Source organism: Onychomys torridus, chromosome 22 (genome assembly GCF_903995425.1).
Source record: "Onychomys torridus chromosome 22, mOncTor1.1, whole genome shotgun sequence".
NCBI lineage: Eukaryota > Metazoa > Chordata > Mammalia > Rodentia > Cricetidae > Onychomys > Onychomys torridus.
In genome coordinates, this window is record NC_050464.1 from 31,821,192 (window position 1) to 31,844,358 (window position 23,167).

The 23,167-nt window shown below is 51.0% G+C and overlaps 1 protein-coding gene across 3 annotated transcripts in view; it reads left to right on the forward strand.

The window, feature by feature from the left end:
• Positions 1 to 653: 653 nt before the first annotated feature.
• Positions 654 to 23,167, forward strand: part of Rph3a (rabphilin 3A) — a 79,996-nt gene continuing 57,482 nt past the window's right edge. The window contains exons 1-2 of one of the 3 annotated variants that reach the window (XM_036171618.1): positions 654 to 1,068; positions 1,179 to 1,298. The gene's annotated coding sequence lies outside the window, so the exon portion shown is untranslated. The remainder of the gene's footprint in view (positions 1,069 to 1,178; positions 1,299 to 23,167) is intronic. The other 2 variants (XM_036171616.1, XM_036171617.1) reach the window with 2 other exon arrangements.

The window sequence follows — 23,167 nt, forward strand, 5'->3', positions numbered from 1 at the left end:
CGGCTCTGGAACTCCCAGAATTCCCAGCTTCATCCCACTCAAACCACATGCTGCAGGTTGGCACGTGCCATCCTGGTTGGCTGTCAACTCCTTTATCTCCGTCAAAACATTTGAATCATAGGGTGGGCTATAGATCTTGGAAGCGTAGCAGCCCCTAGCGTGGGCATTCCTGATGCTTGTTCTTCTTGTCATTAGGAAAATGTGGTAGTCATGTCTTCATTTTGCCGACAGGACGTGGAAACATTAAGTGACGTTTCCAAGGTTTCATGGGGACTGTTTAACCAAATCATCTTCCCCTTAAAGTACCCCTGCTTTCCTACTTTCTTTTTCCTGCTATCTTATGAGCCTGAGGTGCAGACTTCAGTGGCAACATGAATGATTTTGGAAGCCACAGGAAGACACTTACACAGAGACCAGTGAAGGCCAGGGGTTGTTGAGGGGAGAGGGGCTGAGAAGTTACAGCTCATTTGGCATTATGAGCATGAGTGTTCAGTGAGGTGGCCCGTATGCAGTCCAGCCGACTGAATGATCCCTGTGCCTCTGTTCTGGCCTCCCCCTTCTTCCAGCCATCCAATAACTTCCCCTCTTCTGTCTGGGGTTGGTGGCTGCCCTCCCTTCCCCTTTGCTTGCGTCCTGGTGCTGTCCGTGGTGCTGACTGCCAATCCCCGATCGTTCTGGGGCGCCCAGCCTCCCCTCCTGGCCTCCCACCTCTCCTCCCGCAAGCAACGCGGCACAATGCATCGCGGTGGGAGGCAGGCTTGGCTCTCCTGCTCCAGGAAGCGAAGCGGCTGCCCCTCCCTCTGGATCACACAGGGTTTTTGCAGTAGTGGTGACAGCCGGATTGGGCACCCGGGAAGCAATTGATTCGTCTGCTGCCCGCAGCCCAGAGTTGCCTACGCTGCCCCGAAAGGGAGAGAGGAAAAAGGAGAGAGAGAGAGAGAGAGAGAGAGAGAGAGAGAGAGAGAGAGAGAGACTTACAAAACCTTCCATCCATGTGGAGTAGTCTGAGCGAATCACTACCCACCGTCTGCGGACTCCAACTGCACTTAGTTTTCGCCTCTGCTGGGGGTATTTCTTTTTGTCTTGGTTTTGCATGATTTAGGGGCATGTGTGCGTGCTGATGCCTTGATTTTATTTTGGGAAGACCAGGAGAATAAAATGCACAATTTTTCTTTCAGGCACGTCTGCTGATCTTTCAAGCCAAGTCGCCAGGACTTAACATCTCCCCACCGGCAGGGAAGGCAAGGAGTTGGCAAGAATTTGGCTCACTCATTCTGTGGCAATTTTCTACAATCCTGGTGAGTGATAGTCTTCCTGGTTGTGCAAACAGACTAGAAGATCTCAGTACCCTAACTGAGATGTGTATGCATGAGCTGGAGGAGAGGGTAGCAGGAAAGGTAGGGCCGTCAAGAAATGGCTGTAGTTCTTCGCCTGCACTCTGCAGGGTTTTATCAGTACAGCAACACTCTGGAGACAAATGGGATTTTAACTCAGTGCCCAGGGAGGGGGCAAATGTGTGCCTGTTCAGGCAGTGTGAGCAAGGAGAGTGAGTGGCTTCTGCCCAGCTTGCCCTCTTTGCAGCAAAAGCTGGGGGGGGGGGGAGTGATTGGCAGCTCCTGAAGTTAACCCTTCCTGGCCAGTCGGGCATAGGGGGCCTCTGGGTGTTCTGATTTGGCGGGTGGGCACCTTGGCCCTGGCTGGGAGAGACTTACCTGAGACTAGAAAATTAACCCTTGCTTGGGCAGGCATCCTGAGCCAATGTTTGCTTGGGATGGGGCGCAGACAGGGCTGTCTGCCAGGGCCCGCTGAGTAATTGAATTGTGGTGGGTTCTGCAAACTCAGCTGTCCTGAGATGGGAGAGCAGGGATCCGTGAAAGCGCCACCTTGTCTCCTGGCACGAATGATCAAGCAGTCACCTGCCCGGCGAGCTAAGGGTGCTTTATTTTTACAGGTGGTGTTACCTGTAAGAGACTGGATGGGGGTATGTGTGTGGCTGTGACACAGGGACTCTGTCGCCGAGCCCATCTCACCACCGAGAAGGGGGACAGGCCTTTCCAATTCTAGGCCCCCAGTTCCAGGACAAGTTGTACCCCTTAGCAGTTTTTCTCTGACATCCCAATGGGGCTACCCCACACCAACCTGTTAGTGAGCAGGAAACAGAGGCCCCTCACCACCCTATCCTAAAGCTCATCTTTAATTTTAAAATGCTTTGCCAGTAATCTGTGCTCTATGGGAGAGGATTCCGCTTTGCTTTCTGCCTTAATTACGTCTACCTTTTTTGGGGGGAAATGAAAGCCTTTATTTTTAGCACTGTGATCCACCCAGAGGCCACTTCAGCCATCTCTGTCCACTGGAATTTCTTCAGGAAGTTGATCCTAGGAGGTGGAAAGGAGATGAGGTTAGCCCCAGGGACCAGCAAGCTGGAAATGTCAGGAGGGTCACCCAGCCTCAGAGCCAAGAGGGGCTGAGGAGCTTAGGGTCAGGACACAGGAGGAGAGTGTAGGTGGCTTGGTGGTTAGTGTCAAGGCTATGGTCCCCTGAGTCCTGGCTTCCCATTTGGGTGACCTTGAGGAAGTTGCCTCCCTGGGAGACTGTAAGTATGAATAGAAAATGAAGAAATTTGGCTTGAATGAAAAGCTGCAGGCTTGCCCATCAGCGATACTTTAAATACTGGACTCTCATATTTGTTGGTTAGAATGGAATGTGGCTGGACATTGGAGCAGGGTACTGTTGAGGTCCACTGCTGTACTGAATATGACCCCTTCAGCTGCTGGGCTGTGGGGAGGCTGTGGGGCTTAATTATCAAGGGAGCCCCAGGGGCCCCAGGGAAGTGTCACAGCTACTGTGCAGGTATCCCTAGTCACCGTCTAGTTCCCAACCCTGCAGCACAGGGCAACCCCTTGGACCAGCTCAGGCCTGGGGTGTCCAGACAGCTTCCAGGCCGTCTCCCTGCCTCCTCACCTCCTTGGGGGTGGCTGAGAGCCAGGAGTCTGCCTCCTCCCTGTCACATCAGAAGTGGTGCATTGGGGTGCACCAGTGAGAGAAACAGAGAGAACCTTCCAGAAAGACTCTTGGACTTAAATCAAGGCACTTGAGTCTCAGGGCTTCTCTTCCCCTTCTGGGCCTCAGTTTCTCCATCTGTACAAGGTGTCAGCTGCTCTGAGTGACCAAGGCTCCCTCTAGATCCCCTGATCTTCATAACAGCTGCTGCTGCTGTGGCAGGGGTGGCCACACTTTTAGGGGTGCCAGTGTTTTTCTCTCATCCCAACTTTCAAGGAGACCCAGAGAGGGAAAGTGCCTTGTCCATAGACAAGCAAGCCATGGCCGAGCCCTGTTGGAATCCACTTTCATGGAGATCAAGGCATACTCTTACCACTATATCCCAGCAGCCCCCACTTCCCATCCCTAGCCTGGCATATGGAAGAGATACCTTCATCATCACCCCTCCAAACCTGTACTGGATTGGGAAGCTGAGCCCTGGAGGCAGATATGGATAATCCCTGTAGATGGGGCTTCCATAGCCCCTCCAGGGTGGAGGAATGTGGTCTCAGAAGCTCCTGCTGCCCCTTTTCACTCAGCCACTGTGTCTGGTGTGTGTTTGGGGTGGGTGGCTGCTGGGGGTGGGCGGTAGTGGCTTGTAAGACATGGCATATATAGGCCATGAGAGTCTTTATTAACCCTTTCCCTTTTCTGTATTGCTCAGACAGTGGCTTTCTGTCACTCCCCCGCCCCACGACGCCCACTGCCCCCCCCCCCCCAGCCAACATAGGGTTCTGTCTTTTTCCTGCAAGGGCCTGGGGGCAGGGTGGTCCTCCAGGGAGACAAACTGGAGTTGAGGTGGTGGGGTTTATTTCTGTTAGGAGCTGTTGGCTGAACTTGGATAAAAATAAACCCGGGACCCAGGAGTGGTGGGTTGGAGATGAAGTATCTAAATTATTCAGCTGCCACCCAGGATGGAGAGGCTCATGTGCTTGGAGGAGGAGAGGATACTGCAGATACAGCCCATCATTCCTGTCACCTGCCCAGCCCGCCTGCCTGCCAGTCTGGACCTGCAGTGTGGGTGCTGGGGCGGCTGTGTGACCTCAGGCAGGTCTTTAACCTCTCTGAGCCTCAGCTTTTCCTCTTAGGTGTGTTAAGGTAAAACAGTATTGTAGTTAAGACCACTCTGGAGAGAGATCATTTGAGCTGAGATCTTGGTTCCAGCACTTTCTGCGTGCGTGCGGTTGCATGTCCCTGGACTTCACTTACCTCGTCTGAAGAATGGGGTGGTGGTGACAGTATTAAGGACAGTTAGGAGTTAATGCATGCCAGGCGCTCAGTCCCGAGGCCAACAAGGAATAAGTGCAGTAAATGGCCCTGGCTGAGGGATGGGGGAGGGGGCTGGGGGTTGGGGGTTGTGAGGAGACCATGCTGTTGGCATCAGTGACAGCAACGCCACTCACACTGAGGCAAGGCTGGGTGTAAGGGGAGCCTAGAAGGACCCCTGGATCCAGGACACAACTATGAGACCCAGGAGGGAGCAGACAGGCTCGCTGGGGGAACCTGAGGCCTCAGTTTCCCCATCTGTAAAGTGGACGCAGTGACCTTCTTCTGCCAGGCTGGGGACATTCCAAGCAAGTCCCAGGTCATCGTGCAGGGTGGCCCTAGGGAGGGTTAAGAGAAAATCTGCTGCCTGCAAACAAGGTCTAAGTTTCCCACAGCTCCAGGGGCCCCCGGAGATTTTGCTGAGTCACCCCATCCTATAAGCTCAGGGCGCGCATGGGCTTTCGTTTTTCTTCCTGTTAGGGAGTCCTTTTACCTCGCCTGGTGTTCCTTTCTTGGGGCCTTAAGAGGCTACATGGTGAGGCCCTTAAGGGCTAGGCTGCCAGGGTGAACCCAGCAGGGGCTCATCCCCAAATGGCTGAATAAATTAATCCATCAATTGCTGGGCACAATGTTTGTTGACTGACTAATGGATGGGTCAGTCTGGGAGTTGCCTTTAGTCTATGTTCTAGGCAGAGGCATGTATGCAGTAGGTACTCTATTAGTGCTGGTTGGTTGTGATGAGTCATTGGTGGGGTTGGTGGGATTTGGCTCTGGTCTCAGATCTGCTGCAGGCAGATCCCTCTTTTGCCTGAAACTCACTGCTGCTGATTTACTTATTGAGTACCTATGGTATACCCAGAGCCAGGCTGAACACTGAGACAAGGTCCCATTTCCTTTGGGCTCTTGGGTGATGTGTACCTTTTGGATTTGGGGAGGGCACAGAAGGGGTCTCTGGATACCTTGAAGCACAGTGTGCGTGGATAGATAAAATTCTGTGCAGAAGTTTTTAGCCCCTTGTCCTGAAGTGTTGACCCATGTCAGATGCTTCTGGGGTGGGGTGGGTGGAGACTCAGTGCAACTATATTTAGTCATTTACACTGTAGTAAGAAGGTCTATGCCTCCCGATCGATCTGCGAGGCAGGCTTGGGTTTTGCAGCAGAGGAGGAGTTTGTACCAATCAGGACCACAGGGGTGGCAGGGACAGGGGAGGACTTAAAAAGGTCAAAGGTGCTGGCTGTGTCCTGCTGGGCAGGACTGGAGGGTGGAGAGGGTGGTGGGTACTAAACTTCCCTGGCTTGTATCTGGGAGGCTGAGGAGACTGGGTTGATGGCTGGTCCTCTAGTGGTTAAGCTTTTAGGCTTTTGAGCAGCAGTTCAGCTGAGATTCATGTGGATGAGGACTCAGAGGCTTCCAGTCTGAGGAAACAGGATCAGCTGAGGAATTGGCGAGGTGAGGTGGCTGTGGCTTGTTCTGCTTCTCCGATCTTGCAGCGTTTACCCCAATACCTGGCTCCCGGTTTGATTTTATTAATAAGACCCTTCTAAGATTCATGCTACATCAGGTGTCTCTTCATCCCCAAACTCTTGAGCATGGGTACCTGTGTTTTCACAGCCCCCAGTGCTCTAAATGAAGGCATGTCTAAGACTACAGAGTCCTTGTGTAGACAAAGGTCAGACAGTTCTAGTGTGTAATGAGATTTGAACTGCTCCCCGAGGCCAGGCCTCTGTACCCAAGAGGCTGCACAGGACTCGAATCTGGACCAGGTTCCCACACCCGCCATTTGCCTTCTGATTGTTGTCCCCCATTCCTGCTAACCTTGGGGGACTCTGGGTTCTAACACGGCACCAGACCACGGCCCGCAATGCCGCCACGCTTTCCTTGAAGCTGTTGTTCTGCCATCATCAGCTTTAATGATATAAATGCGGGTTGAAATCTCATTGCACTGGAGCCCTGGCCGACTCTGCCTCAGTGAACCAGCCAGAGAGCAGGAGACTGCGCCTCAGGAAGCTGGGGTGTGCCCACCCCCCACAATTAACCACCAACAGGGGCTCCTCTCCTGGCATCAAGCCGGGTCTGGTGTGTGAGGAGAGATGGAAGGAGGGCCTCTCTTCCGCCTCAGCTCCCGTCCGCCCTGTGCTTCCAGCTGCCCCGTTCTTCCTTTTCCCCCTCCACCGCATTGGTCTCCACAGTGACAGGCAGAGACTTGTGAATGAAACCACTTTCAGCAGCACGCTCCTTACATAAGTGCCTTTTCTGTACCAGCCGCTGATGGCAGGTGGCGGGCGCTTGGGGGCTGCTCGGAGCAGAGATGGTCTGAAGTTAGTTAGGAAGTAATTCAGGCCAACCGTGGGAAGCACCTGTGTGGCTGGACCTGGCCATGTCCAGCATACCTCCCCCCCCCCCCCACCCCTTCTGACCTGCCTGTCCTTCCTGTACCACTGTGCAATGGTTTAGAGAGTCAGCCTCTGTCTGTCTGTCTGCCCTGTACCCCCATCTCCTTTTCTTCCCTTTAAAATGCCCCTTCTTTTTCTTCACAGGCTTGCTTCTCGCCTTGTTCTCTCCCCATCTTTCTCCTGTCCCCTCCCTATCCCTTTCTTCTAGGCCCCCTCCCTCAACTCCTTGTCGGTCCCCAGTGAGCAGTAGGTCAGGGGAGGGGGCTAGAGGGTGACAGGACCATGTGTGAGGTCCTGGGGCTCAACCAACCAGCTTTCCTGGGATGTCTACACTCAAATCAGCACCCAGACCAGCAGGGACAAGCCTGTCATCCTACCTCCAAGCCACATACGCCTGGAACTCAGTGAGGCTTTTGAGAGGCCTGAGGCTCTGTGCTCTTGGCTTGTGCTCTTGGCTTCCTACAAAGGGGGACACACTGGCTTCTGAAGCCCTCCTCAGCCTTGCAATCCTGCTGCCCAGGCAGACAGAGCACAGCAGCCCATTCAGGTGAGATGACTCCCTCCACCGTCCGACCGTTCATCCAGTTAGCCATCATTCAGTCACCGGTCACCAGGGGGAATGAGGGTGCTATTGCAGCTTCAGCTCTGGGTACTCTGTGTCAGATTCCCCTGCAGACTCTCAAGCAGTTTGGGGGTCTGTGAGGCTAGGATGGGGCTCACAGACCTGCTTGTCTGACATGTTCCCACATGGCACTGAGGCAGCTGACGCAGGACCCCATACTTAGAGGGTCACTGTCATTGATGGAGTTGGCTCTCTTCCCACACCCTCAAGTATGGGTGGTGTGTACCCTGGGTTAAGACCCTTCTTAGGCACTAGGGACCCCAGCAGCTGGTGACGTTCAGTACTTGTCCCCCAGTGCCCCAGTAGCGGGTCTTCTATGAAGGAGTAAAGACAAAAGAGAAAGTTGCATATGAAGGATCCAGATAGGTCCAGTTCAGTGCTGGGGAGGAGATGGATGGGAGGGTACAGAGGTGGCATGAAGGTTGCTTTTGAACAGGGAGCCCTGAACAAAGCCCCAGGGAAAAATGACAGATAAATGGCTACTTGGCTGGGGGGGGATGACTTTAAGCAGGGAAGGCCATGACCCGCACTCACTCATGACACTATAGCAATGATTGCCGCTCTGGTGTTTCAGTAGAGATGGACAGTGAGAAGTGAGGGTGAGAGCCAGGGGACTGTGAGCAGAGCCACGCTGGGGCTGGGTGAGGTAGAGCAGGGGAGCAGGTGGTGAGATGTGAGTGTATCTTGCAGCTGGGAGGACAGGAGGTGATCAGGACCCACTCCAGGGACAGGGGCTGTTCTTGGCAGATGTCCAGTGGCTGTGATCTTGGGGACTCTGGTGGAGAGGGGCCTCATTGCATGCAAGGACCAGTGGGATGTAGCAAGGCCAGCAGAAAGCACCGAGTGAGAGACTGTCTGGGGGTTGGAGGTGCTCACTGCATGCAGAAAAGGCATGGTTCCCTCTCTACAGAAGATGCAGTGGCTGGGAGTGGCCATGTTATTCAGTCATGAGATACGGGACAGGGCAGTTCCACAGAGGTGGTAAGGTTCCTGGAGGTGGCTGGCTGATGCCCTGAGAGGCCTGGTGTGTGCCTTCACGTCACCTTCTCAAATGTCTGGAGGTGCATAGACCTGGGGACCCCTCATTTTACTCTGGGTCTGCTGTGGCTCTCAGAGTCAGCTAGACCAATTCTTAAGGGAACTAGCAAGGATGGCCAAAATCAAGGCCAGGGGCCAGTTGGGGGGGCTAAGACAGACCAGCAGGTCCTGCCTTAAACTTGCCTGTCTGAGGGGACTATTGTTGTTTCCTTCCACCCAACTGTATGGTGTGTACATGTGTGTGTACGTGTGTGCATGCATGCATGCGTACGTGTGTGTGTGTGTGTGTGTGTGTTAAGGTTTCTAGAGTAACAGAATTGATATAGAATGAATACACACACAAACACATGCACACGCACACACGCACACACACACACACACACACACACACTACCTTTTAGAACGACTTATAGGCTGTGTTCCAATTAGTCCAACAATGGCCGTCTGTCAACAGGACATCCAAGAATCCTGTAGTTGTTCGGTCCACGAGGCTGGATGTCCCAGCTGGTCTTCAGTGTACTCCGGATTCTAAAATTCCCAAGAAGTAGTCTCTAATGCCAGTGAAGGAGTAGACTTGCTATTAAGAGCAAGCAGGCAAGGAGAGCAAGCTTCCTTCTTCCACATCCTTTACATAGGCCACCAGCAGAAGGTGTGGCCCCCGATTAAAGATGGATCTTCCCACCTCAAAGATCTGGATTAGACGTGGCTCTTCCCGCTTCAAAGGATTTATTTAAGAAAAAAAAAAAAAAAAAAAAAAAGAATCCCTCACAGATGTGCCCAGCCACGTGGGTTTTAGTTAATTCCAGATGTAGTCAAGTAGACAACTGAGATAGCCATCACAATGTCCATCCGCTGAGGATGCCTGAACTTTTTCTTCATTCTCGGCTAATAGCTGTCTGGGAAAATAAACAGGGGCCCATGGGAGGGTGGGGAGGTTAGGAGTGTGAGTGGGGATTCATGTCTGCTAACTTTGCCAGCCCTGTCCGCCACCTCTCAATTATCCATGGAAGATGCCGGGGCTTTGTAAATTGGCAGGATTTTGTTGCTTTATTTTTTTTTTTGAGACAGGGTCTTATGGAGCCCAGGCTGGCCTCAAACTCTCTATGTAGCTGAGGATGACCCTTGAACTGCCATTCCTCCAGCTTCTACTTCTCACGTGCTAGGCTTACAGCCACCGTGTCTGCCAGCCTAGGCCAGAAGGCTCGTGTTGGTGGGAGGCGCGCAGAATCCAGTCACTCCTCACCTTCCTTGCCTGAGACCCGCCTCCAACCTGTGTGAGCCTCTTTCCCAGTGTTTCATCAATTGTTCTCTTTTATCCCCAGACGCCACTCTCCTCCCACTCCACTCCCCTCCCTTCTTAGGCGATGCTCTTCTGCTGTAAACAGTCGCCCTTTTGATGGCAGATGGACATTCCGAACACGCCTTTAAACTTGTGTAACCAGCCGGACAGCCCGTAGTTCCTCACTTTCCATACCGTTCTCTGCTTCCACTCTATTGCTGGCCTCCTAGGTGTGAATTGCCCAGTTTCCAATGTGTTTAATTATGTGGGGTGTGTGTGTGTGTGTGTGTGTGTGTGTGTGTGTGTGTGTGTGCTCGCACATGCATGGTGCTAGAGTTGTACCTTGCACCTTGTATACACCATGCAAGTGTCCTACCACTTAGCTAACTCCTGTCTCCCATTTTCCGCCAGCTCATAGTATTCCTGAGATTTCCTCACAGTCACTAACTGCAATTCCTTCAGGACATGGAGGTCACTGGGTTGATTTTGGTTATCTTGATTAACAAACACTGGGCACCAACTTATGATGCCAGGCCTGGGGCATGTAGATGAGGCAGAAGATTGCTTGGGGTCTGGAGCTGTTTGTTTGTTTGTTTGTTTTGAGACATGGTTTCTCTGGGTAGCCCTGGCTGTCCGGGACCAGGCTGGCCTCCAACTCAGAGATCCTCCTGTGCCACCACTACCTGGTGGGAGCTGGATTTGAATCCCAGCTCTGCTGTGTGACCTTTGGTGAAGTTAGTTTCTCTGAGCCTCAATTTCTTCTTCTGCAACATGGGATAAAGATAATAATATTCATTTTATAAAGTTGAGTGTGAAGTAAGATGATGTGTAGCAAGTTTTGGGTTATGAAGTCTTTCCAGAGGGCAGTCTTAGGAATAAATGAATAGATGTTGATAGTCTGTGTTAGCCACCTTTTCCATTACTGTAATAAAATACCCAAGACAATAAACTTAAAAAGAAGGAAGGTTTGTTGTAGTAGCTCACAGTTCTGGAGGTTTCAGCCTCTGGCCAGTTGGCCCCCTTGCTTTTGGTCTCAACCTGATCAGGGCACAGTTGAGCAAGCTGAATTATGGTGAATGAGAAGGGGGGGGGAGAGAGAGAGAGACAGAGAGAGAGAGAGAGAGAGACAGAGAGAGACAGAGAGAGAGAGAGACAGAGAGAGAGACAGACAGAGAGAGAGACAGAGACAGAGACAGAGAGACAGACAGAGACAGACAGAGACAGACAGACACTGGGGCTTCAATGGCAGGGTCGTCACCGACATCTCAGGGGGTCCTCAGAGCATCTCATTACCCCCTGCTATAAAGAGCAGGGAGCTGAGAGCTGGATCTCCTGGCCCAACCACCTACTGGCCCCCAGAAGGTGACAGCCTTCCACAGCTGCAGCTTAGGGGCTGACAGAGGATTACCTAGGAGTCTGTGGTGTTCTGGGGTCTTTCCCTGGAGGGAGGTGTTTTCCTTAGTCCTAGGAAGAGGCTTGGACCACAGGCACAGTTGTCCCCTCTATTGTGCAAATGACACAGAGCAGCTGTGCACAGGGATTGTCAGTCTCCAGAGCCCTACTGTGAGGGGAAGGTGGATGCAGGCCCTCAAACCAGACCCTTGCTGACACCAAACTTCAATCTTGAATTCTCAGAGCCAGGCAATGGACACCCTTGCTCCTTCCTCTGCCCCATGCCAGGGACTGTTCTCCACTTCTTACTTGCTGGAGGAGTTCTGAGGTAAAGGACCTGCGAGAGTGTCTTTGTAACAAGAGTTGTTAGTCTGTCTATAGCTCCTTCCTGCCTGGGTGGAGAAGCATGAATGTCATTGCAATTAGACCATCTGACCAGTAGGGGGCAGTGTGGCCAGTGACCAGAAGCATCTGGCTGTCTTCTGATAGTGCAGTGAGTGTGCCAGGGATCTCACTTCTCAACCTGTGACCAACGACCTGGCCTTGTAGCCTCAGTTTACTCACCTGTACTATGGGAATCAGTATGGCATCTTTCCACTGTCCCCATAGAGAGAGTCTTGGAACAGGCTCAGTATGTGACATGCTCTATGGTTAGCTGATTTCTAGTTTTAAAAAGATTGCTTTGGGATGGGGGGGGCAGAGCAGGAGTTAGTGCTCCTTTTAACAGAGGAAGAATGGACGTCATACAGGGGAGTCCATTGCCTGTGCTCACAGGTAGGCAGGAACTAGGGAGGTCTCAGTCTTTAAGGACAGCAACATCCAAACTCTAAAGTCCCAGAGCATGGCAGGTGCACCAGGCCACTGGCACACACACAGCAGGCTGGAAAAAAGTGGGCAGGCACTTGGTGGCCTCGGGATCCTTCCTGGTGATGGGCTCTGGAGACTCCCAGTGGGGTAGAGGGGTATGCTGCAGCTTCTCCATGCCACTGAGCACAAGGCCTCCCAGAAGCTTGCTCCCTCCACAGAGTCTGAAGTTGAACCTCCTTCTGGCTTCTAGGCCTTGTCTCCTACATGCGCTCAGTGGGCCCTGGGAAGCTTTGCCAGTGGACAGTACACCACAAAGCACCATGTGGCCTGGGTTCAAATCTGCTTTGGTCAAAAACAGCTTTCACTGTTCTCACCTGGACCGTTACTCAAGCTTCTTGTGCCTCAGTTTCTCCCACTGTAGAATGGGGATGCTGGTCATAAAAGGTGGACCCCAGAAGTTCCTATAAAAAACAAATAGGTCCCTATGAGAAGAACTCTCAAGACACTTCCATCATCACCATCATCACCACCACCATCATCCACCACCATCATTGCCACCACCATCACCATCATCACCACCATCATCACCATCACTATCATCCACCACCATCACCATCATCCACCACCATCACCATCATCCACCACCATCATCATCCACCACCATCATCCACCACCATCATCACCACCACCATCATCACCATCATCCACCACCATCATCACCATCATCACCATCATCCACCACCATCATCACCATCACTATCATTCACAACCATCATCATCCACCACCATCATCACCACCACCATCATCATCCACCACCATCATCACCACCACCATCATCCACCACCATCATCACCATCACCATCATCCACCACCATCATCACCATCATCCACCACATCAACATCACCTTCATCACTATCACTGACATTTCTTAACAACCACCGCAGACTCTCAGATCTTTGGATCGCCCTAATGTAAGAGCCTGCTGGAAGTTCTCTTGTACTGATGGCCTGCGATTCTTCTGCTGGTCGCGGTGAAGTGAGGCAAATAAGGCATTTATAAATGCGAGGCTCCGTTTCCCTCAAAGGGTGTTCCTCTTTCCTGCGGCGGTCATTTCTTCTTATTCAGTATTAAAATGTAGCTTTAAAAATAAAGCCGTGACCATAGTTGAGGACGACTTCTTTTGCAAAGCTATTTTTAAGTGTTCCTTGAAAGTAAAACTGGCAAAGGTGACAGACAATGGAGGGAGCCATGCTCCTCGAAGGAATCCAGTATCCGGGAGTTAAGCTCCGCCCCCGGCCCCGCCCCCGCCCCGGATCTCACTGGCTGTAAGATCAGTGTGTGGAAAAAGCCCCTCCCCCTTCCAGGCAGGTCCTCCAGGCCCTTGCCTAGAAATTCAGAGGTGCTGGGAAGCCGTGCATTAGTTTCCTGAGTGTTCTGGCTGCAGCTGGTCTGTGGGGCATTCTGGGAGTGGAGCTGTACTTCCTGGCTGGTTTACCTACCTCTTTATCTCTCCCGGCACAGATGGACTCAATGGCTCTGGAAAGCCAGTATCCACAGAGCAGCCTTGTGTATGGTTGGCCAATCCTGATGAGCTGGGTTGATCTTTTCTTCTCTCTCCGTGTCTGTGTGTGTGTGGTGTCAGAGGTCAGAGGTCAGTCTTGGGTGTCACCTTCACAGACACCATCCACAGGGTCTCTCATGGGCTTGACTGGCAGCTGGTGAGCCCCAGGGATGTGTCTGTCTCCATTCCCCAGTACTGGCTACAAGTTCAAGTAATTATAGCCCCTGATGTTTTTATGTCGGTTCCAGGGGATCAAACTCAGGTTCTCAAGCCTGCCTTGTCAGCCACTAACCCTCTCTGCTCACCTCCGTTTCCTCTTCCAGAAAATGGGGATAAGAACACCGACCTCACTGACTTGTCACCAACCATTATAGGGTCTTGGCTTAGAGTGGGGCTTGGCCTGGGGTCTGCACTCAGTAAGCCTTAGGTAGTACTGTGTTCATGGGGATGACACAGCCTCTGGCCTGGGTTCTAGAGGGGGAGCTGTTAGCCCTTCCTGCCTCTGGTCATTTCCACCACCTTCCCAGTGAGTCCTTTCCTAACCCCCTTATTTAAAATAGAATCCTTTCCTTGAGGACTCTTCCTTCCCCACAGAACCTGGCACCATGTGCACACTTTCTAACAATGTGTTTTGTCATCATCTAGAATGGGACAAGTGGACTGTGGTATTTCCCTCTGTGCCCCTCATAGGCTGTGCCCCACAGTGCTCAGCATGCAGTAGGTGCCCCATATTTGTTGGCTAAATGGCGCTGGCAGGTGTCAGTGCTATGCTTCTGGGGTCTAATTGGAAACCTTTTCCTCCCCTCTCCAGGCTGCTCAGACTCACTTGACAGGTCATTACACAGAACGGAAGCAAAGAGAAGAAATAAAAATCCCAGCTGAGCCTCCACTGGACTGGAGGCTGGGCAGGGGACGAGGGGGACACAGGGCAGGGAGTGATGGGGGGAGATATCAAGGCATTTTCATGAAACTAGCTCCTCGACCAGGTTGTTAGAAGCTAGTGAGCCACACTGAGCCTTTGTCAATATTCACACCCACTCCCCAGTCCCCTGTGGTTGATGGGGTGGCAGATCTAGTCGGTATTTCAGGAGATACTGTGTTGAGAGCATGCAGCCGGTGCTCACAGACAGTCCCCAGAGTGGTGGATTATTTTGAAAAGGAGAGAAAGGAAAGAAGAAAGATAAAAAAGTCCTTGGCACACCCCGACAGAGTCTGTTTCTCAGCCTGGGCTGCATACTCTAAGGCACCTCTAGACTCCTTCTCTAATTAGGGATTGTTTATTGGGGCTGGGGGCTGGGGGGACAGTAGCTCAGGCTGGTCTCGAACTTGCTGTGCAACCCAGGATGACTTTGAGGTCTGTTTTTGCCTGCTGAGTGCTAGGATTGGGGGCATGTGCCGTCATGCCCCATCTAGGCAAGCCCAGGGATGCTTGCATGCCAGGCAAGCTCTCTGCCAACTGAGCTACACTCCCAGTGATAGATAGGTTTGTATGTTACGGGAGAACAGACTTGACAGTTTAAAGTTCACCAGATGATTCTAGTATGCAGCTAGACTATGACACTCTCTTCACCACCTGTGTGCCTTTTGGGGCCCCTTCACCTTGGGGAGCCACAAAATGGACCCCAAATCGCTCGGGTTTATGTGGCAATTAGGAAAATTATGACAAACGCCATTGTGAGCTCCATCTGGGATGTCCAGGTGGCAATGGGGAAGCGGAGGAAGATTTCTTGGGGTGGGCAGTAGCTTTTGGGTATCCCTGGTTATTTCTTGACACCTGCCGAAGGTACCGGTTCACATCCTTTTGGGGAGCTGGGACCACAAGGATGTTTCCAGCAGAGTCCTCTGGGTACCGGAGTGTGTTGATGACCGTCCTGAGAGGGAAAGGCTGACGTGAACTGGTGAGGCTGAAGAGAAGATGGGTACCCATTGCATCCCTGCAGGCTGGGCTTGGCTTTGGGCCTTCATGCTAGAGTGATTGCTATCCTCAGAGGAGCTCAGGCAGGGATTGAGTGGTTCTCGTAGGCTGGCACACCCCTTGCTAGGCACTCTGCATCCCTTATTTTACCCCATCCTAACTTCAGTGCAAGGAAGCTGCTCTGTTATAATCCCCATTTTTTTTTTCCAGACAAGGAAAATGAGGCACAAAGGGGCTCTGAGAGCCTGCCCCAGGTCCCAGGCTAGCGAGAGACTGAGCTGGGACTGGCCTCGCTGCAGCATCTGGCAGTAGATCCTTCATGCCAAACAAGCACCCGGTCTATACTCTCTGGGCTTCCCAGGAAAGGCAATTACTGAGGAGAGTTGCTGTGGATGTCCAGAGAGGCACAGGAAAGGTGACCTGGGAGGAACACCCATCCTAGGCACCCCCGCCCTTGCTCCCTCTAGGCTCTGAGGAGCCATGCCTCCTCCTGCTGCCTTCCGTTCTATGTCACCAGAGCTCAGTTTGGCGTGTTCTCCCAGATGAGCAAGAACTGAGTGAGGAAGGAAGTGGCTGGGGCCATTTATATTTTTCTGTCGTGTTTCTTGTAGCAGTGCAGCCGCAGGAGGCCAGAGCAGAGCTCAGAAATAGCCCTGTAAGCTTAAGTGACTCCCAGCTCCTTTATTAAGGAAGAGACAAAGTTAGCATTGAAGGGATTCAATCTTCACTGTCCTCAGCTCTAAAAGATGGAGGCCTCCATGCCCCCTCACCTGGGTACCATTTTGTCCTGGAAACTGAGCCAGCAGCTTAGCTTGGGGTGAACCTCTTGCAGCTTCCCTTAGCACACCCTCAGCGCCTTGCAAGGTTTTCACTTCCGAGCCTATCTATGGAGACCAGAAACTGGAAAGGCACTTAGAGACCCATTTGCAGCTCAGCTCTGCTGTAATCTGATCAGGCCCCGGGGCACCTGCATGCTGGACCAACTCTTATAAGTCATCAGTAGCTGGTGGGTCTCCAAGCCGACAGGTTCACTTTGGTAAGCTTCCCTTTTCCTGCTTCCACAGGGATGAGGTGATCCTACATCTCAGCTTCTTGTAGGACAGTGGTCCTCAACTTGTGGGTTGAACCTCCTGTGGGGGTCAAATGACCCTTTCACAGGGGTCACATATCAGATATCCGGCATATCAGATATTTATATTACAATTCATAACAGTAGCAAAATTACAATTATGAAGGAGCAACAAAATAATTTTATGGTTGGGGAGTCACCACCACATGAGGAACTGTGTTAAAGGGTCGCAGCGTTAGGAAGGTTGAGGACCTCTGATGTAGGAGATGGCAGCCAGGAAAAAGCTCCCAGGACAGGGCTTCTCCTCTCCTCCCTGGTACTCCACCTCTTACACGGCCTCATTTGGACAGTCATATCATGATGAGCCCTTGCTTCTGCCACGTTCAGAAAGTTAGACATAAAACAGGCCTGCTGCACTTGTCTCTGTGAGAGGAGAGGTGAGCGTGAGGAGCACTCGCTGGTCATTCTTGTTATATTTAATATGTTACAAAGCAGACTATGAGATGAATCTGCACAGACAGGCCCAAGTTTGATCACAGGGACCCACATGCTGGAAGGGAGGAGCTAACTCTCACAGTTGTGACTCCCCGACACTCACCATTCATGTACCCCCAATAAGCTTTAAACATTATATTATAATCTAATCATATATCATAAGTATTTAAACCTCACCATTAAATATCATTTATAAACACATCATTATTTATAAATATATTGTAGACATTTTAATATGTGTATAATGTGGTGCATATTTTAGAAGATGTATTTATTTTTATTTTGTGTATATGAGTATTTGCCTGCATGCATGAATGTGCATTACATGCATCCAGTGCTTGAGGAGGTCAGAAGAGGGCATCAGAGCCTCTGGAACTGGAGTTATACATGGTTGTGGTCATCGTATAGGTGCTGGGAACTGAACCCAGGTCCTCTGGAAGAGCAGCCAGTGATCTTAACTGCTGAGCCATCTCCCCAGCCCCTCATAATCTTGCTTTACCCATTTCACTTAATATATATTACTAATGAGTTGAACTGGTGGCCTATATATAGCACTGTACCTTGTGCCTGAACAAGGCTCATCTAACTCCTTATTTTCTATAAAGCACACCACAGTCCCCCTTCACACAGGAGCCAATTTGCAAACAGCAGAACCTCCAGTAAAAAGCACAGAAACACAAGACAGCAGTGCTAATCAGATCTTGAACAGGGGCTTTCCTGCAGGATGGGAAAGGGTAGGACAGTGGGGTGCAGATTCAGGTGAGGTCAGCTGGGAGTGGGCATGTTGGATGGCTCCCTTGATGTGGTCCTTTCTGTGCATGTTGTGAATGAACACAAAAGCACCCTGAGGATTGATTTGGGGATTATGTGCCAATTTTCGCCTGGAGGCAAATTTGTAAATAAGAAATCTATAGATGGTAAGTGCTCGCTCTCTCTCTCTCTCTCTCTCTCTCTCTCTCTGTGTGTGTGTGTGTGTGTGTGTGTGTGTGTGTGTGTAAATCAGGACCTCATGAATGGCTAACTGAATCCAAGTTTGTTTAGGTAGCATTAAAGGATGCCCGATAGCTGAGATGATATACAGCCCCAGTGTGGCAGAGGTGTGTGAATCCTTGAGGCTTAGCAGGAGCACTGGGATGGAGTAACCAGCATCTCTCGGTTTTGCTTTCCTCCTAGGAGTCCAGAAAAAGCTGAGTTATAGAATTCATTGAGCTTTGAATCAATTACATGTAGTTGGAAGAGGGGAGCATGGTGATTGGCTATCCCAGGGTCATATGACCACCCCTAGGCCGAAGTGTGGAGTCAGCCCCAGCTGTGCACCAAGGCTGAGCCTGGGAAAGGTTTTTTTTTTTTTTTTTCTTCCTCAGAAGAAGGCTTAAGTTAGTAGCAGGAGTAAGAGGAGCAGATGTCCACTGTCTGCATCCTCCTGGGATTTCCAGTTTGTGGAGGATGGAGGCTGATTTAAAAAGAGAGAGAGAGAGAGAGAGAGAGAGAGAGAGAGAGAGAGAGAGAAAATTAGGAGGCCAGAGAAGGGCATGATGGGATAGTGAGAGCCAAGCTGGGACTTGAGGAGTTAAGGAGTTAAGCGTGTTTCAGGAGGCAAAAAACCAAATAAACAATAAAACCCCTTAACACTGTCCCATCCAATCCTGGTGGCTGTGAGAGAAAGCTGAGCCATTACATTAGAGTGGTCTCTCTCCTCTCTCTCTCTCTCTCTCTCTCTCTCTCTCTCTCTCTCTCTCTCTCTCTCTCTCTCTCTCTCTCTCTCTCTCTCTCTCTCTCTCTCTCTTCCTTCCTCTCTCCCTCCCTCCCTTCCTCCCTCTGTCTGTCTGTCTGTCTGTCTGTCTCTGTGTCTCCCTCCCTGTCTCTGTGTCTGTCTGTCTGTCTGTCTCTCTCTCTCTGTCTCTGTCTCTCTCCTACCTTCCCTCCTCCCTCTCTCCCTTTCTACCCCTCCTCCTCACTTTTCTTCCTCCCTGCCTCCGAAACAATCTCTCCTGAAACCTGGGAGATCTTGGCTCGTTGCCGCTGTCCACGGTGCTGAACCCAAGTCCAGGCCTCAAGCTCATCCCTAAACCTGTTCCTCAAGCCCAGGCACTGGATGCTGCCTAGTTTGTTGCGTTGTGTTTTGACCCAAGGTCTCACTTTCTAGCCCTGGTTGGCCAGAACCCGCTATGTAGACCAGGTTGGCCTTGAGCTAAAACACACACAGCACCACACTTGACTTGTGTCTGTTTGCTCTTCTCATGGAAATCATACACTATCAACAGTTAGCCACATGAATCAGGGTCCCAGCAGAGAACAGATAATTCGAATTGGGTCATTTGAGGTGAGTTTTGCAAAGGAACTAAGGTGTGAGTGGGTTTAAGGAAAGCCAATAAGAGGAGTGATGCACCCAGGACAGGCCATGATAGGAAACTCTTAGACCCTAGCCAAGAATAGGACAGACATTCCACGACCAGAACCTGGCTGCAAGAGAGGCCACTGGACTTGAGCCATGACCATGATGATAGCATGGAGAAAAGGAGCCCCAAGCTCCCTGGCAACCCATCCACTCTTCCCCCTCAGGGTTTCCAGTGACTGAAGCCAATAAAAGCCAGAGGGCACAGGATCATGTGAGGTCACACATACAGGTCATCTTCTAGGGATGAGAATAGGGAAGCAGGGCTAAGAGGTGTGCACGGGCAGACAAGAGACATGGTGCACTGCTTGTAGCAGTCAGTTATGCCACATAACAACTACTGTGAAAGTTCGTGGCTGCTGTTTTGAATGTGAAATATTCCCTATAGCCTCATGCATGTGAACACTTTGTCTCCTGTTGGCGATGTTATTTAAGAAGCTTATGGAACCTTCAGGAGGCAGAGCCTTGTTGAAAGAAATGAGTCATAGGAAACCAACATTGAGGGTTTATAGCCTACCCCCTACTTCCTGCCCACTCTCCTCTTCCTGACTGCAGGCACAATGTGACCATCTCTGTTCCCACCACCATGCCTTTCCCAACATGGTAGAATGTATCCCCTCAGACTGAAAGGCAAAAATAAAGTCCTTCCTCTTTAAGCAACAAGTATTCAGTCTCAACAACAAGCCAACCAACACACTGGCTGTGCCTGAGGGCCACTCATATTGGCTCAAGACTCTGTGATCCAGCTGAAACCAGTTGATTGGTGTGTCTTCTGGTCTTGGCTGGTCATGTTAAGGGATCATGGTGTTCTACACTGAAGATCCATAGCTGTGTAACACAACATGGTCTCCTGTGTCTGGGGTGAGCTTGACTTCTTGGCTGGGGCCTTAGTTCTCCATGTGGCCCCTTTGGTGGGAGTAGGGAAGACTAGATTTCTGACATGCTGGAGGGGACAATCCCCAGTGGGTGAGCATGTGTGAGCTTCTGGTGGCCACACTCACCAACTTCTCGAATCCTGGAGAGTTACTGTAAAGGCCAGAGTTACTATGAGGAGAGCAGCAGTTGTAGAAGACCTGTTCACTGGGGTCCTTCATCTGGACAGTCAACCCTGCTGCCCTGTGCAGAGATTCATGACCTATACCATGGTGGTTGTCATATACTCTATATACTAGATGCCCTATATGTCATATACTCTATATACTATATACTCTGGCTGTCTCTATCCCTCCTCTCTGCTGGCAAACTATGATGCACAACAGGGAGACTCAAGGGCACCTCAGCCTCTCCGTCCTCCTGCTCTCCCTCCCACCAGCCTCTGCTGGTAGCTCCTATTGGAACCCAACCGGAAACCAGAACTCAAGGGTGCGGTGGATGCAGCCACCACAGTGGACTCTGAGCCCCAGAAGGATGGATGGCAATACCCTGGTGGACAGAATAGAGTATGCTTGGCAAGCTGCACTTTTATAGGTCCATCCACCATGCTGCCTATGTGGCTATTTCTTTCTCCTGAGAACAACAAGTTAATAACTGCATCCAATATTTTTTTTTATTATTTTCCTCAATAGATAACAGTGCTTCAGGGCGAGGGGGCTCATTGATAGAGCAGGAGATCTGATGTTGACCAGAATGCCCCTTCCAGGAAGGGACCAGGACTGCTGATGGGTGTAAGGCAGTGGATGTCCCTCTCCATTCTGCATTCTATCCCAAGGCAAAGAAGAACATGGGGCTTGTGGTCTCCCATAATGCACTGTGATTAGGGCTTAGGTGAGCCAGTGCCTGCCCAGTCCTTTTGGAGCAGGACAAGAGTCATTAAGCTAAACAACATGTTCTGATACACAGACTCCTCTAATCATGTTTTCCTGTTTGGGTGGATGTTTGTGAGCACACATGTAAGTGCGGCAATCAAGCCTCAGGAGGGGAGGGTAAATCCTGCCTGACTGGGTAGCCTGGAAGTGGACTGTACTGTCAGGGCAGCTGAAGGCTTGGTGGTGGTTCTTGTGCCTACTGTGTTCAGATGTGTAGACTCAGGGCTTGGAGGGACTCCATGGTCCAGGAGGGGACAGAATAGTCTCTCTTAGTTTCTTCCTATGATCCTCTGACCAGCCTTCAGTGAGCCATGTACATGGGAGTGTGGCCTCATTTCAAATATACAAGCTGTTTGTGTGGGGGTGGTGACTGTATGTCTTGGGACAAGTGATTCTACCTATCTGGGCTTCAGTTTCCCAGTACACTAAATGGGTGTTTAAAAAGCAGGATATGGTGGCACATACTGATACTTAACACTAGGGAGGTGGAGCCAAGCAGTTTCTTGGTGTGCCAGGCATCTTACCAACTTGGTGAGCTCAAGGCCAGAGAGAAATACTGTCTTAAAGAAATAAAGTAGGGCCAGGAAGAAAACTCAGTAAATAAAATACTTACCATCCAGGTGTGTGGACCAGATATCAGGTCCTCAGAACCCATGTAAGAGTGGGCAAATATGGCAGCTGCCTATAATCCCAGCACCTCAGAGGCAGAGACAGGACATCCTCAGGGTCATCTGAGATGACACTATCCAGCATCAGCAAGCTCAGGGTTTGATAAGAGACCCTGCCTCCAGGACAGAAGTGGTGGGTGATGAAGGCAAGGCACCTGATGTCAACCTTGGGCTTCTACAACCACAAGCCCCACCCACTCACACATATATGCCCACACCCATTCGAACACGCAGAAACACAAATGCACATCACACACACACACACACACACACACACACACACACACACACACACACACACAGAGTTTTCAAAGGGGGAAGACATCCATCTTTGGTTTTAATTAATATCAGCTTGCTCATCCCGACTTCTAATACCATCACCTCATTTGTCTTATTAAGTACTTAGTTTTGCTTTTAATTAGTGTTTATTGTCACTGAGTTTTAATTACCCGTGCAGGGTCCCTTTGGGCAGGATGCATCTGATGGCAGAGCCTAGGGACCAGTCAAAGGACCTCCTGTGGTCTGGATGGGGACTAGTGTTCATTTCTGGGTCCCACCAGCTCTGGTTGCCTTTGGAATCCCCGATTGCTCCAAGCTGACAGGGGACCCCAAGGAAACGAATACAGGAGTGCTGCAGTGGCAAAAATTCAATTCAAATTTGACTTCATTGGTTTATGATAGCCAAAATAGCAAATACTGGTTCAGGCATGGCGAGATCCAGCACCCCCACACCCACCCCACCTGTGCATCATAGGCAGCAGCTTTTCTCCATCACCCTGCAGCAGGCTTTCTCTGTGAGGTGAATTCAGAAAACAAAGAAAATCACCGGCTATGGAATTCCAGCAAAGCTTTCATTGGCCCAGATCGGGTCACATGCTGATCCCTGAGCCAATCACAGCAGACCAACCACTGATTGACCAGAAGTGGGCCACAGGCCCACCTCTAAGGACAGAAGTAGGTGAACCCCACCTGAGCCTCACCAGTGGATATTGAGAAAGGAGACTTCTGGAAGGGAAGCTGGGGTGCTCTTATCCCCACCTAAAAACTAAATAAGAAATATATATGGACTGGAAAGATGGCTCAGTCTGTAATGTGCTTGCCACACAAGTGTGAGGACCTGAATTCAATCCCCAGGACCCACATAAAAAGATAGTGCCTGCCTTAACCCTAGCAGTGGAGTGAGGGCAGCAGGCAGATCTCTGGGACTCGCAGCCAGCCAGCCTCGTGCAACCTATGTGCCAATGAAAGACCAGTGGACAACTCCTGAGGAATGACACCTGAAGATGACCTCTGACCTATACACACAAGCACATGCACACACACACACACACACACACACACACACACACACACACACACAGTGCATATGCCAGGTATCTATTGCACCTTTACTCAGACCTCCGACACCCCAAACACAGACA